The sequence below is a fragment of the Pipra filicauda genome, unplaced genomic scaffold, assembly GCF_003945595.2.
Source record: "Pipra filicauda isolate LSUMZ 115617 unplaced genomic scaffold, ASM394559v2 scaffold124_size2119055_pilon, whole genome shotgun sequence".
NCBI lineage: Eukaryota > Metazoa > Chordata > Aves > Passeriformes > Pipridae > Pipra > Pipra filicauda.
The window spans coordinates 512708-527225 of NW_024103707.1; the positions used below are offsets into that span (position 1 = coordinate 512708).

General features: G+C 42.4%; 1 long non-coding RNA gene across 1 annotated transcript; it reads left to right on the forward strand.

Moving 5' to 3' along the window:
- The first annotated feature begins 7496 nt into the window (after nucleotides 1-7496).
- On the forward strand, nucleotides 7497-10581 carry LOC120324799. The gene is made up of 2 exons (XR_005566397.1): nucleotides 7497-7634; nucleotides 8657-10581. It is a non-coding gene; the product is annotated as an uncharacterized LOC120324799 (long non-coding RNA).
- Nucleotides 10582-14518: the final 3937 nt, after the last annotated feature.

Sequence of the window (14518 nt, forward strand, 5' to 3'; positions counted from 1 at the left end):
GATTCCCACAGCCTCACAGAGTGACAGAGATGAAACACTGAGCTCTTCTCCATTGCTTCATCTCGTGGATGCTCCTATTCTGAGCACAGGTAAGACTAGGAGGCAGAGAAGCTTCTACTGTGCTTGCAGCACTGCTTGCCCCATGCCTGCTCAGCCCGAATTAAGGTTTTAACATATAAAATGTAGTGCAAGCAAAACCTTTGTTTTTCCAGTTTGGCTGTTTAGGTCACATCTTTCACGTACATTGTGAAGTCTCAGAGAGACTTGTGTGGCTCAAGGAGACCCACTGCAGGTCATAGCACTGTGGAAAGACCACCAAATATTGTTAGATCTTTTTGATAAAATGGTGAGAAGTATCAACACTGAAAGCAATGGATCAAAAAAGAGGTCCAGCCTCCCAAACCTACAACTTGGCACTTTCATGAACTGTCAGCTCCATGTGAAGAGGTAGCAGCAACTCCTAGGAAGTGTTAGATGCAGAATGTGGGGTAGCAGCAAAAGCAAAATGAGGTACAATCGCAACTAAAACTGAATCTGCAGCTATAAAGCAAGATAATTTCAGAGAGAAAAAGATGAATTTTGCTGGTGTGTCTTCAGTTCCAAGGCTGAAAACCTGGAAAATTTTGGTTGACGAAGTTTGGCAGTGCAGCAAAAGGTGAGAGTATGATTTTCCATTGCACTGAAGGAAGGCTTTATTTGAGCACTTAAAGAGGGACCCCAGCTCCTCTGTATAGTCAATGAAGATAGCAAGGAGACACTTCTGAAGACTGTGGTGCTCTCCACTGGTGCTGGAGGAGACACAGCAGGAACAGACTGAGACACGCTGACTGAATGGCCAAACTGGACAGCTTGGCTTTCTGTACTTCTAGTTCTTCTTTCCTACGGTGTAATAAAGCTCCTTCTTCCAGCAGAGAAAGCTGCTCTTCCCATGGGTGTTCCCAGGCCAGTGCCTGGCATGAGACATTAACAAGGAGTTCAGTTATCTCCAGTATCACTACCCTCTTTTGATGTGCTTTTTCTCACCCTCAACAAAATTCTAAGGCAAGTGTTGGGTTACCTGTGCCTGATGAAGTGATGCCACAGGGTTACACATTCTAAGCTGTGGCCTTCCAGTTAGTGTGCTGATATCCTTGTGACTGCTGAAGTCCTGGGCTGAGCTGAGCAAAGGGACTCTGCAGCACTGCCACCAAAAGCACAAGCCAGAACATGCTCTCCTCAAACATAGCCCCCTCTCAGATCAAAAGGGACTTTTACATGCCCACATAACATGTATTCGGGAATCTTTCACCAGGTGCCTTTTTGGAAGCTGTTGCACCTCTCCATGGATTTTCCTGGCTAGGAGAATCGTTAGTGTGGAGAGGGAAAGGGCTATGCAGAGATGCTGTCTTTCCTTTCCGGTTTGTGTTTATTTTCAGCTTATTTTTCCCCCTCCATATAGGATGAGCACTTTCGCCACAGGGCCTTCTCCTAACTTGATGACTCAGAAGTCAAAATCATTTCTACATTATTTTGTTCTTTTCAAATTGGAAGAGTTTGACTGTTTTCTTAAATGCTGCAATCAGGAATGTTATATTTTCTTGTATAAATTATCCTTGTATATTGAAATATAAACAGCCCATGGGAAAGGAATTCAGTGTATATTTCATTTCTTCCGCTGTTCAAGGCAAAAAATATGTACTTATCTGCTGAGAAATACTCTGCTTGTGCAGCAGAAACCAATCATAAATACCAACTTACCAGCATTTTAATGGCTGCCTGTAGGGATCCCAGAAATTATAACATTCAATCATTACAAGAAGATCATGGCAAAAAATAACAGGGACAAAGAGTTTCTGTGGCAAGTGCAGGCGATGTTGACAGTGACACTTTAAACTACCATTAAACTTCTTGATTCTGGTGTTTCTGAAGGAAAATTTTAGGCATCTTTAGGAAGATAATGGGACTAGAAGTGCTATCAGTGCAGCAAGTCACTGTGTGCCCAGTCCAAAGTCCCGTGGGCTCTGAGAGCAAGGAGACGACCATCTCCATCCCCTGGAATGGTCTCGAGGCTGCAGAGCTCAGCGCAGGGCAGATACTGTGAAAAACTTTAGCCTACCAATACACACAAGTTGAGACCAGGTCCTTTCCTCTCACATGCATCACTGAGACAATGCTTTGTGTGGCTATCACAATAAATTACAGAGCCAGGTGAAGCCTGCTGTTGTGGATGTTTCAGTTCCATGGCTTCTTCCCACAAGACTGTCTTGGGGAAAGGATGTTTATGTGCCAGACTCCATGGCAGTTTACTTGGCAATGCCCAAGAGGTAAGATAGAAAATGAGAAAATATTAGACTGTCTGCTTCATGCTTCTCCTTACTCAGGATAATTTATCATAATGTAATCAAGGCCTAAGGAATAGAGAGACAAAAGGCAAACTGTACTGGATAACCTATGGGGAGAATAACTTTATTAAAGTCTAGTACAGGATAAGTGCTCATGGTGCAGCTTTCATTTAGTCAGGTTATTTAGAAGGTCTCATTTTGTACTTCAAATATTCATCACACAAGCAGAATAGGATGAGATTTTCCTTGCTTCTGTAGGAAAGATTACAAGATACAAAGGCATCAGCTGTGGCTTGGGACACCTGTGAGCTTCCAGCCCCAGATGCTGGAGGATAATCCTGGGAAAGTAATAGGAGTTGTTCCCTGGGTCCATAGCCATTGTCCATCCAAGGCAGAGTAATGGGCCAGATGTCCTCACCTCGTTTACTTGTACCTCTGAGCCTCCAATTACTCTATCAAATTCAGTCAAAATGAACAAATAGATACACAAGTTATTAGAGGCAACAACCAGACAGCAGAACCAAAAGCAATGAATACACGTGATATGTTTCCATAGGAAGCCAGGCTAAAGCAAAACACTAGTGTTTGAAAATGAAATTACTTCTTTAGGAATGTTTGCTGATTTCCTATAGGGGGGGAAACAAGCTTTATTTAATTTTTATTGAATGGTATTCTTCAGAGATTGTCTTCCACTGCTAATTCAGGAGGTCAACCTGTGTGTTGTTCTGTGTAAAGAAAATTTTCCTTGAAATAATAAATACATTTCTTTAAAAAAATCCAATCCTCTTTTCCCCTGCTTACCCACCAAAGTAACAAAATGTCCAAATTATTGTGAGCAAAATTTACCCACAAGCCCAGAATATTAACTGAGAAATTCCAGTGCTCTTGAAACTTACAATAAGAGAAAGTGGAATTACTAAAAGTATAAAAGCCAAAGCCCCCATTGAGGTCCATGTATTCTCTGTTTATGCTACTACAGAGTGTGCTAGACAAATGTGTAGGGTTTGCAAAATCCTTTGGGAATCCCTGAAAAATGAAGTGGGGAGAAAAAAAGATTAGCTCCTCACACAAGGGCATAATAAAGCTACTGAACATTTCTGTCTTAATTGTGCTTCATACTAGAGTATAAGAGAGAGTTACCTCAGCTGAATAAAATGCTAAACTCTCCTGGCAGCAAAATGCCTCCTTTAATATAACAACAGGAATAAACCTCTCACTTATAAAATACAGTTGACAAAAAAAGGCTAATAACTCATACAGATTTTACATACAATAGAAAAAAAAAGCCTCTAGAGTTACTATGCATGAAATATAACAATCTAAATCAGCAGTTTAATTTGCATTTCTGCATATCAGACTTAATATTCCCATTGCATACAGCCATAATAAAAAGTGCTGTTTCATTGACCACAGAAGATAACATTGTGTGGTTTTCTTTTTTTATTTCATTTTCTCTCTCCTAAAATATGCCTTTTACCACCTGTCAGTGCATTTGTCCTCCTCAGCGGGAGGATAGTAAACGATACTTGACACAGTATCTGGTCAACAGAATTGAAAATTTTAACCTTCAAAAAGGGGGGACCACAATTCCTACTTGGAGCCTTCTACTCATAGAAAACAGAACCATATGTTTACTGTAGAGTAACTATGGTCAATGATAATGAGAAAAAGCAAGAATACCACAGAACACACAAATGAGTTAGGATGGAGTTCGATGCAATATCGACATGTGTGGAGTGAAGAGTCTTCATTGGAGTTGCCTGATTCTGTGATTTTTGGGGAAAAAAAAGAAAAAAAAAGAAAAAAAAAGAGAAAGAAAGAAGACTGCTATGCAGCTGAACTGAAAAACAGGACTTTGTTCACTCTCACTAATGGATCAACTGACAGTCAAATAGAGGTGTCTAACTGAGAACTTCCATTAGGGTCTGTGGAGAGTGATGACTTGATGTAGTTGACCAAAAGCATCCCACTTGGACTGCTCTACATATCCCGCCTGGCCCACAATGTCTCATATCTGCCAGCCCTGGATAGATGGATAATTGAGGGCACCTCAAACAGTTCTAGAAGCCTATATTTATCTATGGTTTCATCTGCACTGTCATGTGGGGCTGGACACCAGTGTCATGTGTAGATGTCCGTATCTCTGACAGCCTCGTTTAGTTATCCCAAAGTCACCCCTGTGGTCTGTGCAGATGGGAAAGACAGGAGTTGGTTAAGTTTGTTTTCTTCTTCTGTAGGGTTGTGTTGGGAGCAGGAGAGGGGGTGGTATACTGGAACTCCCTGCACAACCCTCCCCACTCTGCATCTGGACATGTGTATATTTGGGTAATGCATTAAAATCTCTGAGATTACTGGGAGATAAAATGGGACCCTTCCAAGTCCCATAGACTAGGAATCACCCCCCTGACTCCTGATCATCATTGTCTGCCCACAAGGCTTGGTCTCAGGCTGCAGCTGAGAGATCCAAGGTGGGTGTTTGTGCTCATGGGATGCTTGTGAGAAAGGTCTTTCAGTGACAACCAGCTCACAGCCATGACTTCTCACAGCCATGTGTTTCCAGGCACAGAGCATCTTCTCATGGTTGCAGAAGGCGGCACCTAGAGCAGACCCTAAGAGCTTTGTAAAGAAATTACTTTCTTTAACAGTGACATTTCCTTCCAGGCCAGTTTCTATTTAAGCAAGAGCCAAAGGAAATTCCCTGGGGACCCCAAGATTTTCCTCCACAAAGGGGAGTTTTGTGGAAGAAGCTCTCCAGGCAGCTAATGCAGCATTGTCACAGCATAACAAATCTAATGTTGTGGGGTTCCTTTGGGTCTGTTCAAAAACTCTCCGTATCCTGGGCTTCAGGTTCCAAAGGACTCAATTTTAGACCTAGTTGCAGTGGATGAAGGCTAGGTTAGGAGCCTATCTTGAGGTTATAGGAAATCAAGCCTCTGGCTGATATCTGAACAAACAAACTCACTCATGCAAATGAGCCATTTTTTGTGAAATTACAGGCCTATCTTTGCTTCTCATGATGAAATTATGTTTCAGAGGTGTGCTGGGATTTAAGCTCAGTTTTAGATTTCACTGTCCAAAGCAGTTTGTGAGTGAGAGGTGAGGTTGTTTCTTTGGGCTGCACGGGTGTTTCACCAGATGGCACTGTGCTCAAGGACTGACTCTGGACAGAAACAGGGGTGGACAAGGTGTCCAAGCAGGAGGCGTGGAGGTATATGGCATGTAGATACACTAGCAAGTTCCCAGAATCTGGCTGGTGAGCTGCACAACATTAGCATGTCCCAAATGAGACTCCTCTCAAAAGTGGGGATGATGTTGAAACTATCCTGCTCCCTTGCACATTGAGTGTGCTCCAAGTGCCTCCAGCACAGCCCTTGGGGGAGGCACCATGTCCTGTTGAGCACACCAGATGGCAACACCATTCAGAAGGTGTCTTGTGTTCTCCTTGAGGCAGCATTTCACTAAGTCCTCTGACTGAAATGAGCAGTAAGACTCACAGAGGCAGCATGAGACTTAGTGCTGTCAGAGCAGAGCCTGCCACAGAGCTCTCCTCAAGACTGTGTCTCATGGAGTGCTCTGTGTTCTTTTTGGAATCTGCTTGGCTCAAACCCTGCCTCTGTGTAACAAGTACCTATATGTAGGTACCTCAACCTAAAACACAGGAAAAGGGTAGTTTTTTTTGTTTTAAATCTTACCATTCTGTGTGTTCCCCTTTGAGGTGTTTGAGTCAAACAACTGCATTGGAAGACATTCACAAGTTCCCTGATAACTTTAGGTTACTTGCAGCCTTTATTTCCAGGGAAGTTTGCCCATCCTTTTCCTGGTAAATCTGCTATTCAAGAACATCGGATCCACAGGAGATGTAATATCTATTAATTTTTTCCTTAATGCACCAAAGGTTTTGCTGTCCGTCTTGCGTGGTCATTTAATAGCTGTTAAGGTACTTAACTGATATTTGGTTTTGAGCCGTGACATAGAGGTGATAATGCACTTTTCCCCCCTCTACTGAATGTTTGTTTAGTCTGTTTTGGCTATATTCTCCAGGGTCGTCACTGTCCCATTTTGTACAAGTAACATGCAGCCTGAGTGCCAAGGCTGGTGGGACCACTGTGGATTAATTAATGAATAATAATAATAAAAACATATGATGAGTCATTTTAATTGACACTGTCAACTTTAATCATTTAGGAAAATGCCAATATTCATATTTGCTAAAAATTGTAACATATTTTTGTTAAAAATTAAAACAACAGTAGAGAAGAAGAAATTAAAAAACAAACAAAAAATTTAAAAAGGAAATAAATAAATTAAAAAAAAGAGAAAAGCCATTAAAAAAGACAGAGGTGTGGAGAATCTGCTTTTTCAGATGAATCTACAGGGTTCAGCTAGCTTAGCCTACTAAGACAAAGGCTAAGGGTATAGACTTAATCTTTGTAAATATAGGATAAAGGATTGCTTATACAAAATAATAATAAAAAATATTTAGAACAAGTGAGTATAAATGGGCCATTAAATAGGAGCTGATTTCTAACCATCAGAGCAGCAAGGGTCAGAAACAGCTTCTCACTGCCTATAGAAAATGTCTTTTTTTAGGCTGAGAGGACTACAAGTTGCATAGGCTCTTCATCTGGTCTGAAACAAACTGGTCTGAAACTTCAGATCATCTATAGTTGCTCTGAGTTTAAATTCATTAAATTAACCAACTGAAGGTCTTATTTTGGGGCTTGATGTTTGGTGGGGTTTTTTGGGGTTTTTTGGGTCTTTTTCTGGTATTGATGTGTTTGGGATAGGTTTGTTTAGACAATTTCTCATTATTTTTGGAGATGTGTGGCTGTACAGTGTGAGGAGGGTTATGTGCAGTGGTCAGAAGGCTGCCATGGAAAGGCCTCTCTCCATCATATTACTGCTTTTGTAAGGTGATGATGTGATGAAGCATCTGTGAGGGAAGGTCACTGAACCTGAGAACTCAAGAGGTCTTTTGCTAAAGCTGAGTCTTACTAAATGGAGTTGTAACTAAAAGTTGGCTTGTTTAACTACTGGAAAGTACCTGAAGTTCATTTCACAAAACATGTGGTATATATGGCATATGCAGGGCTTTGCCTAAAGTCAATGAACGTATTTTGGGATTTTGTATCTCCTGCCATCTTGTTTTCTCTCTAAAAATACCTCCTTCTCAGGTCCAAGGATACCTTTGCTGCAAGAGCACTTGCAGCAACAACAGATGGTCCCTCCTGTGCACAGAAACTTTACCAGGAACACAGATGCCTCCTTGAATGATTTAGCTCATCATGGGCAGAAATTAAAGCCTTTGGACAGGTGAGGAAATCTTTCGAACAGGTACATACATTGGTCAGAAAGTGATTGCTACTATTTTAGTGATAGATGAAGGATCACTGATGTAGAGCTGTCACCCACCCACTTTGAAGTTCCTGCCCATTGGTATGTAGTGGAAGTGGCAGAGTCACCAAAAAGCAAAGCCTTTCCTCCCTGCACAGACTCCTTTCTGGGAGAAATGAAGCAGCAAATGAAGACATACACACGTGTGCACATACAAAGGTAAGTGTTGCCATCAAATGGGTGGCATCTAATGATCTAGATATGGCATGCACTCAAGTCCACTTCTACTGGACTCCTGCCTGGGAATCAGGTCCAAATTGCAGACATGGAAATGTTGCTGTTGAGATGTCCTCTTAGCTGTCCTTGAGGCCAGTGGAGATCTGCTCTATACAGCCAGTGGGTCTGTGGTGGGATTCAAGAGGTGAAAATGGTTCTAGAAATGCTCATCCATACATAGAATCCATCCAAATATCCAAGTTCCTGTTATACTTTCCTCCCAACAAAGGCTGTTGAGAGCTTTCCTTATGATAGAGGTTTTTTACCGATGTGCCAGAGAGCAAAGTTTTATCCATCTAGTCCTTCCCAGGAAGTTTGTTACTGTTAGCAGTGATGTTGAAAGCACTTTTGAGTGAAATTCATCGCACATTACCACAAAATTTGTGTTGAAATGGGAAAGAATGAAGAGTTAAAAGCTGAAAGGCCCTTTCTGTCCTGTTTGGTAACAGAATTTATTTTGTGAGGAAGAAAGAAATTATTGAAGAAAACCAGAAGGGAAAGAAATAATATATCCTGCTGCTGCAACTTTACAAATTAATGGCAGGAGCTCAAATATAAAAAATTTATACCCAAAGTTTTTACCATGTCACTGCCACACACAGTGTTTATTGTGCTGTTTGCTGCGTTTGCATCACCAAAACCTCTTGTATAGGAAAACAATGTTTTGCTAAAAATTCAAAAAGTATTTGAGTAACAGTATTCTTCCCATCATTGGTGTTTTCCAGCTATAGTGTCAAACAGGGAGTTATAATGGGAACATGAAATCATTCTGGAAAGAAGAAACAGCTCCTGGAGGAAGGGAAGAAGCAAATTGAGAGAAGAAGGAAAAACCTTACCACAATGAAAGGCAATCCATTTGCAAAGAGGTAAATACCTCACTTGGGAAGAAGAATAACAAGAGGCTGGCCCAGGAAGCAAGACTTTCTTAATGAACAGGATTATACCTGTCTGAACTATTCCCATGTAAAACAAGTATTTTCTGAACTTCAGATGAGGAAAACATCAGAGACATCCCACAGGAAAAAGTATTTTGGTGAAAGCTGCTTCTCGCTCAAGTACTGGGACATTTGAAGGTCTGAAAAAGCCTTGAAACAGAAGAAGCTGGAACAGATTTCCAAGGGTTATCTCCCAGAAATCATGATGCTTTTTAATCCTGATTTCTACTACAGTCCTCTTGAAACATCTCATTCTTCATTCCTGTCCTCAGTTTCTGGCCGGATGATTGATTTTGTCATCAAAGAAGCTGGATCACTGAGATGAGTTTGGCTCAAGGTCTCACAGAGAGGTTGCTGTAACTCCGTGAAAGATTCTACAACCAAACCAAACCAAAACAGCCATCTCTAAATTTTAATACAATTTCAATAGAAAAATAGACACAACTTCTCTCAGTAAAGTGCCTCTCACATCCTGTAGGATGAGGGACTGAGTTGCACTAAATGTATTTACAAGGCATATAATTAAAATATTTGGCACTTACACAGAGAAGGTGTTCAAATGACCAAAATTTCAAAGACTAGGAATGCAAATCCAGTTTAAAATACCTACTCTAAAGACAGACCTGATTTTCTAACCCACTTATCCATCACTTCTTCCAAACACCTTTGGTGAGACCAACCCATTTAAAAAAGTCAGGATACTCTTCTAAAGCAAGCTTTCAGGTAGATTTACGATCACAGATTTTGTTTTGAAAACCATCTAGTCTTGGCTGTATCCGTGCTCAGCTTTAGCTCCATCAATTGTTTTGTTTCAAATAACACAAGGTACAGTAGCACTTACACTGGCTGACAAATTTAGTCATAGAACTGTAATGACATAATCTGAGAATGTGTCTAACATTTAGTGTAAGTACTATACATGTCTTCCAGATGGTTTCCCTAAGCCAGGAGGGGAGCTAGCGTGGGTAGTAAAACCTTTGGATGGGTTTTATTATGCTTGAGAAGCAACCAGCATGAAAATGAAGGAAAGTACCAGTTATGGCTCATACTCTGCCAGCAGCCCAGTGACTCCTTCCAGCTCCACCCAGCATCACCGGACTTTCAGCTAATGGTTCCAAACTTTGTGAAATTCTGTCACTGTAGGTGAACAATGGATCACAGTCACCACTGGGCATCAGAGACTCAGCTGTCATAAGGACTGCACTTCTCTAAGTGTTGTATCTCTGCTATAGAGTTTTAAAAATGCTAAGTTTTCTAGTAGCATGACCACAATTGCTGGATATCTTTGGAGATTTAATTTTTTGATGGTAATAGATGGTAACAGAGAAGAATAACGAGAGTCTCAACAAGTAAAGAAATATTTTTTTTCAAATTGATTTGAAACGGATCTACACCAGCTTCTGACTTGTTAGCCATTAGTTCTGCACTCTTAGAGATGTCTGCAGAAAACTATTTTGATGACAACCGAGAGTGTTTGCAGGCTTGTGGAACAAAATGATATAATTTAGAAATTTTCTGTGAGATAATAATGACGTTCTAATTGAAAAATGTACTCTAATTACCCTACATCTTTATAAGCCCGCCTCAGGAGCACAGTAAAAGAACAAGTGGCAATATTTTTACTGTACTATATGAGAAAAGGCTCTCAAACTTTTATTTGTATCACTTGATGCATGTTCAGGAGGTGGAAGTCTCATAAAAGCAAAATAATTTCCTGCTTTTGTCTGAGCCAAAGTGAACTTAAGCCACGTAAATTAGAGACAGACTTTGAGGTGGGACTCACGCACACACCTGGGTGCCCTGTGTCCTGGTATGCATTGGGATATCATCACTGACACCCATCATTCTCCTCTCTGTCAAGCCCCAGGATATGAGTAGAGGAGCTGGGCTGGGTCTCTGCCAATCTATCACTAATGAGCAGTGAACCAAAGCTGCAGTTGCGAGCTGGTGTCCTGCACTCCTGACTGCACCTCTGCAGCGGGTTGACCCTGGCCAGATGACAGGTACTCACTAAAGCCACTCTCTCTCTCCCCTCTGCAACTGGACAGAGGAGAGAAAAAAAAACAGCTAAGGGTCCATGAGTAGAGATAAGAGCTGGGAGAGGTGAGTTACTGATCTTCTTCACAGGCAAAACAGACTCACAGTGGGGATATTACTTAAATTTATTACTAACAGGATCAGAACAAAAGAGTGAGAAGTAAAATAATCTTGAAAACACCTTCCCCCTATCCTCTTTCTTTTCATGTTCTCCCTCGTACCCCGCCAGCGGTGCGGGGGGACGGGAAGTGGGGGTTACGGTCAGTTGTTGTTTCTGCCGCTGCTCAGGGAGAGGAGTCCTTCCCCTGCTCCCATGGGGTCTGTCCCACGGGAGACAGTCCTTGATGGACCTCTCCAGCGTGAGTCCATCCCTCGGGCAACAGTTCTTCACAAACTGCTGTCCCGTGGGTCACTCCTCCATGTGGTGCAGTCCTTCACAAATAAACTGTACCAGTGTGGGTCCCCCACAGGGGCCACAAGTCCTTCCCAGGAAAAGCCTGCTCTGGCATGGGCTCCTTTCTCTGTGGGCTGCAGGCCCCTGGCAAGACCCTGCTCCAGCCTGGGCCTCCCACGGGGTCACAGCCTCCTTCAGATATCCACCTGCTCCAGCGTGGGCTCCTCCATGGGCTGCAGGTGGGTCTCTGCACCCCAATGATCCTCCATGGGCTGCAGGGGCACAGCTGCTCCACCATGGTCTGCACCACGGGCTGCAGGGGCCACAGCTCTGGCACCTGGAGCGTCTCCTGCTCCTCCTGCACTGACCTTGGTGTCTACTTTGTTGTTCCCATGTTCTCACTCTGCTCTTCCCTGGCTGGAATTCTTTCTGTGCAACAACCTTCTGTTCTTAAATACGTTATCCCAGAGGCGTTACTATCACTCCTGATTGGCTCAGCCTTGGCCAACGGCAGGAAGCCTGTCCTGGAGCCGGCTGGCATTGGCTCCAACAGACAGGGGAAACTTCTAGCAGCTTCTAACAGAAACCACCCCTGTAGCCCCCTGGCTGCCAAAACCCAGTCACAGAAACCCACTACAACCTCCCACCAGCATGATCTCATCAAGAAGCTGCAGGCTGAGACAACCTCTCAGGAGATTCAGTTTTTCAGGACACAATGAAGACCTTTTGGGAGCAGATTCAGGGTTTTGGGGAAAAATTAGAGTCTTCAAGGTAGCAATCCAAGCTTTCTAGGTAGAAGAAAAGTCCATCTGGGAGGGGGAGGCTGCCTTGTAGGAGGAAGAAAAGGCTATTCAGGAGGACACAGAAGCCTTCTGGAGGATGTATCATGACTTCTGGAAGGACCATAATGCTTTCTGGAAGAGGGATAAGAAAAATCAGCTCCTCTGGGAGAAAGACAGGGTCTTTCTGGATGAGAACAACGTTTTCTATGGGAAGAAGAATCTCTGTGGGCAGATGAAACAGCTCTCCTGGAGAAGAGAAGCAGGCCCTTCAGGAAAATTAAAAAGCCTTTAGGAGGATAAAATATTGATCTGTGTGGAGGCCTTTGGTCCTGAGAGAAGATATCTCCAGGGATTCTACTGTCCACAGAGGAAAAGAATAAATTTTTCTCCTAGGCTCAGAAACGTGGAAAGACACACATACTGAAGTGGATACTTTATTTAAGTAGTGCTACATTTCAACCAGTTCTCTGAAATGACATCTGTTGTCCTTGGTATAAATTAGAGGAGGATTTTTAATGTGATTTGCTTTAAAGCCATTGCACTTATGTTTTCAAGCCATTATTTATTCTTTTGAGGTTCTGTAGCCTGAAGAATGGGGTACACCTCTGGTTTCCTAGCATTTCACCAGGACACATTTGGGAGGGTAAAGCCACAAGAAGGTTAGATCTTAATGCCTGAGATCATCTTCTGGAGCTCAGAGCAGCTCACCTAACTCAACGCAGTATATATCAGCTAAATAAGACATAATGGATAATAGATAAATGGTAGCCATCAGATCCCCCATATTTAAGAGTCACAGTTAACACTTGGGTCCTAATAAGACAACTTGTGCTGTTCCACCAGGTTAGGTGAAACATTTAACTTCCTGCTGCTCTTGGGACCGTAATGGGAACGCTGACCTGCTTGGGCGAGCCCTCCTACATCTGCTGTCTGACAGCAGCTTTGGCATCAGCCTTGCTGACATGAATAGAGGGCAGGGAAGAAGTGGGAAGGATTACAAAAGTCAGCATGGGAAGAGATGCAAGCCGAAGAGAAAGTTGGCAGCAAGTCCCTCAGCAAGAGGGAAATAAATTTATCAGTGTGCATATGCATCTGTGTGTGTAAGAGCGGGAGAGGGTGCACACAGGGACTGGAATTATTATTCACCTGCTGAGCTCCTACTGCCAGTGCGGGTACAGGATCCTCTAACAGAAAATCCTCAACAACTGCAGTGCAATGTGTGGTCAATATTTAGCAATATTTCATAGAGTCATAGAATAGTTTGGGCTAGAAGGGACCTTTAAAGGTCACCTAGTCCAATCCCCCTGCAATGAGCAGGGACATCTTCATGCAGATCAGGTTTCTCAGAGCCCTGTCCAACCTGACCTTAACCACTTGCAGGGATGGGGCACCTACCACCTCTCTGGGCAATCTGTTCCAGTGCCTGACCACCCTGATTTTATATGCTATAAGTACAGAACCAGCATCTTCTGCCACAGCTTGGCACAGGAACTGCAGTTTTCCTCTTGAGAAACCCAGTCAAATGCTTTATATTTTCAAAGGCTGAGCTGTAAAGGCTGTTCTAGAGACAAATCTACATTTGACCATCCGTACCTCTGAGAACACAGGGGACAAGAGCAACAGTGAAAAGTATGAGGCATTGAATTTTTCTCTGGAATGGCAGCATTAGTAACTCATTCTCCTTCTATATAGGATTTTAACACTGAATAGACTCAAGGACAAAATGTAAGAAGCCTTTACAATTGCTGTTGAAGAATCTGATGACTTCTGCAACTGTCAGGCATTCTTAGGCTGTCGCTCAAGCCTGTCACTCAAGTTCAGTCCTTTGTGATGAGCTGAAGGATAAGGCTGCCTGTCCTGTTTAATTTTGTTCAGGTTAAATTATGCCCTGTATCTTTCCTGACAAATCCATGAATATTTATTGTTCAATGAATAACCAGCCCATACAAAAAAAGGCCAGCTGTTTCAGATAAGGTAGGAATGTTTTGCAACCTTTGCCTTACATGGCAACAATAGATTAATAATAACAGAGATGAAAATGACCTATTAGACCATTCAGTGCAACTTCCTGCAAATTCAGGGCTCTTACACATTAGAGCTTTATCATTAGATGCTATAGAGAGAAAGAACCTTTCAGAAAATAACAGCATTCAAAAAGCGCTTGTCACTTAATAAATTTTAATGTCAAAAAGCCAAGAATTATCTCAGTTATTCAAATCCACACATCAAATTAACATCCATTTAAACTAAAATTAGGTATGCTCTTTCTTGCAAAGAACTTGAAACACATGAAATGCCATTAGGAGAGTTCCTAGTCACTTCTTCTTTCATGGTAGAGCAGAACAGTGTTTCTCTGGTGAGAGTGCTGTCAGTGACAATACAACTGTTGAGAAGTTTAAGGCATTACACAGTGCAGAACAGAGGAACCAGAAGCTTAGC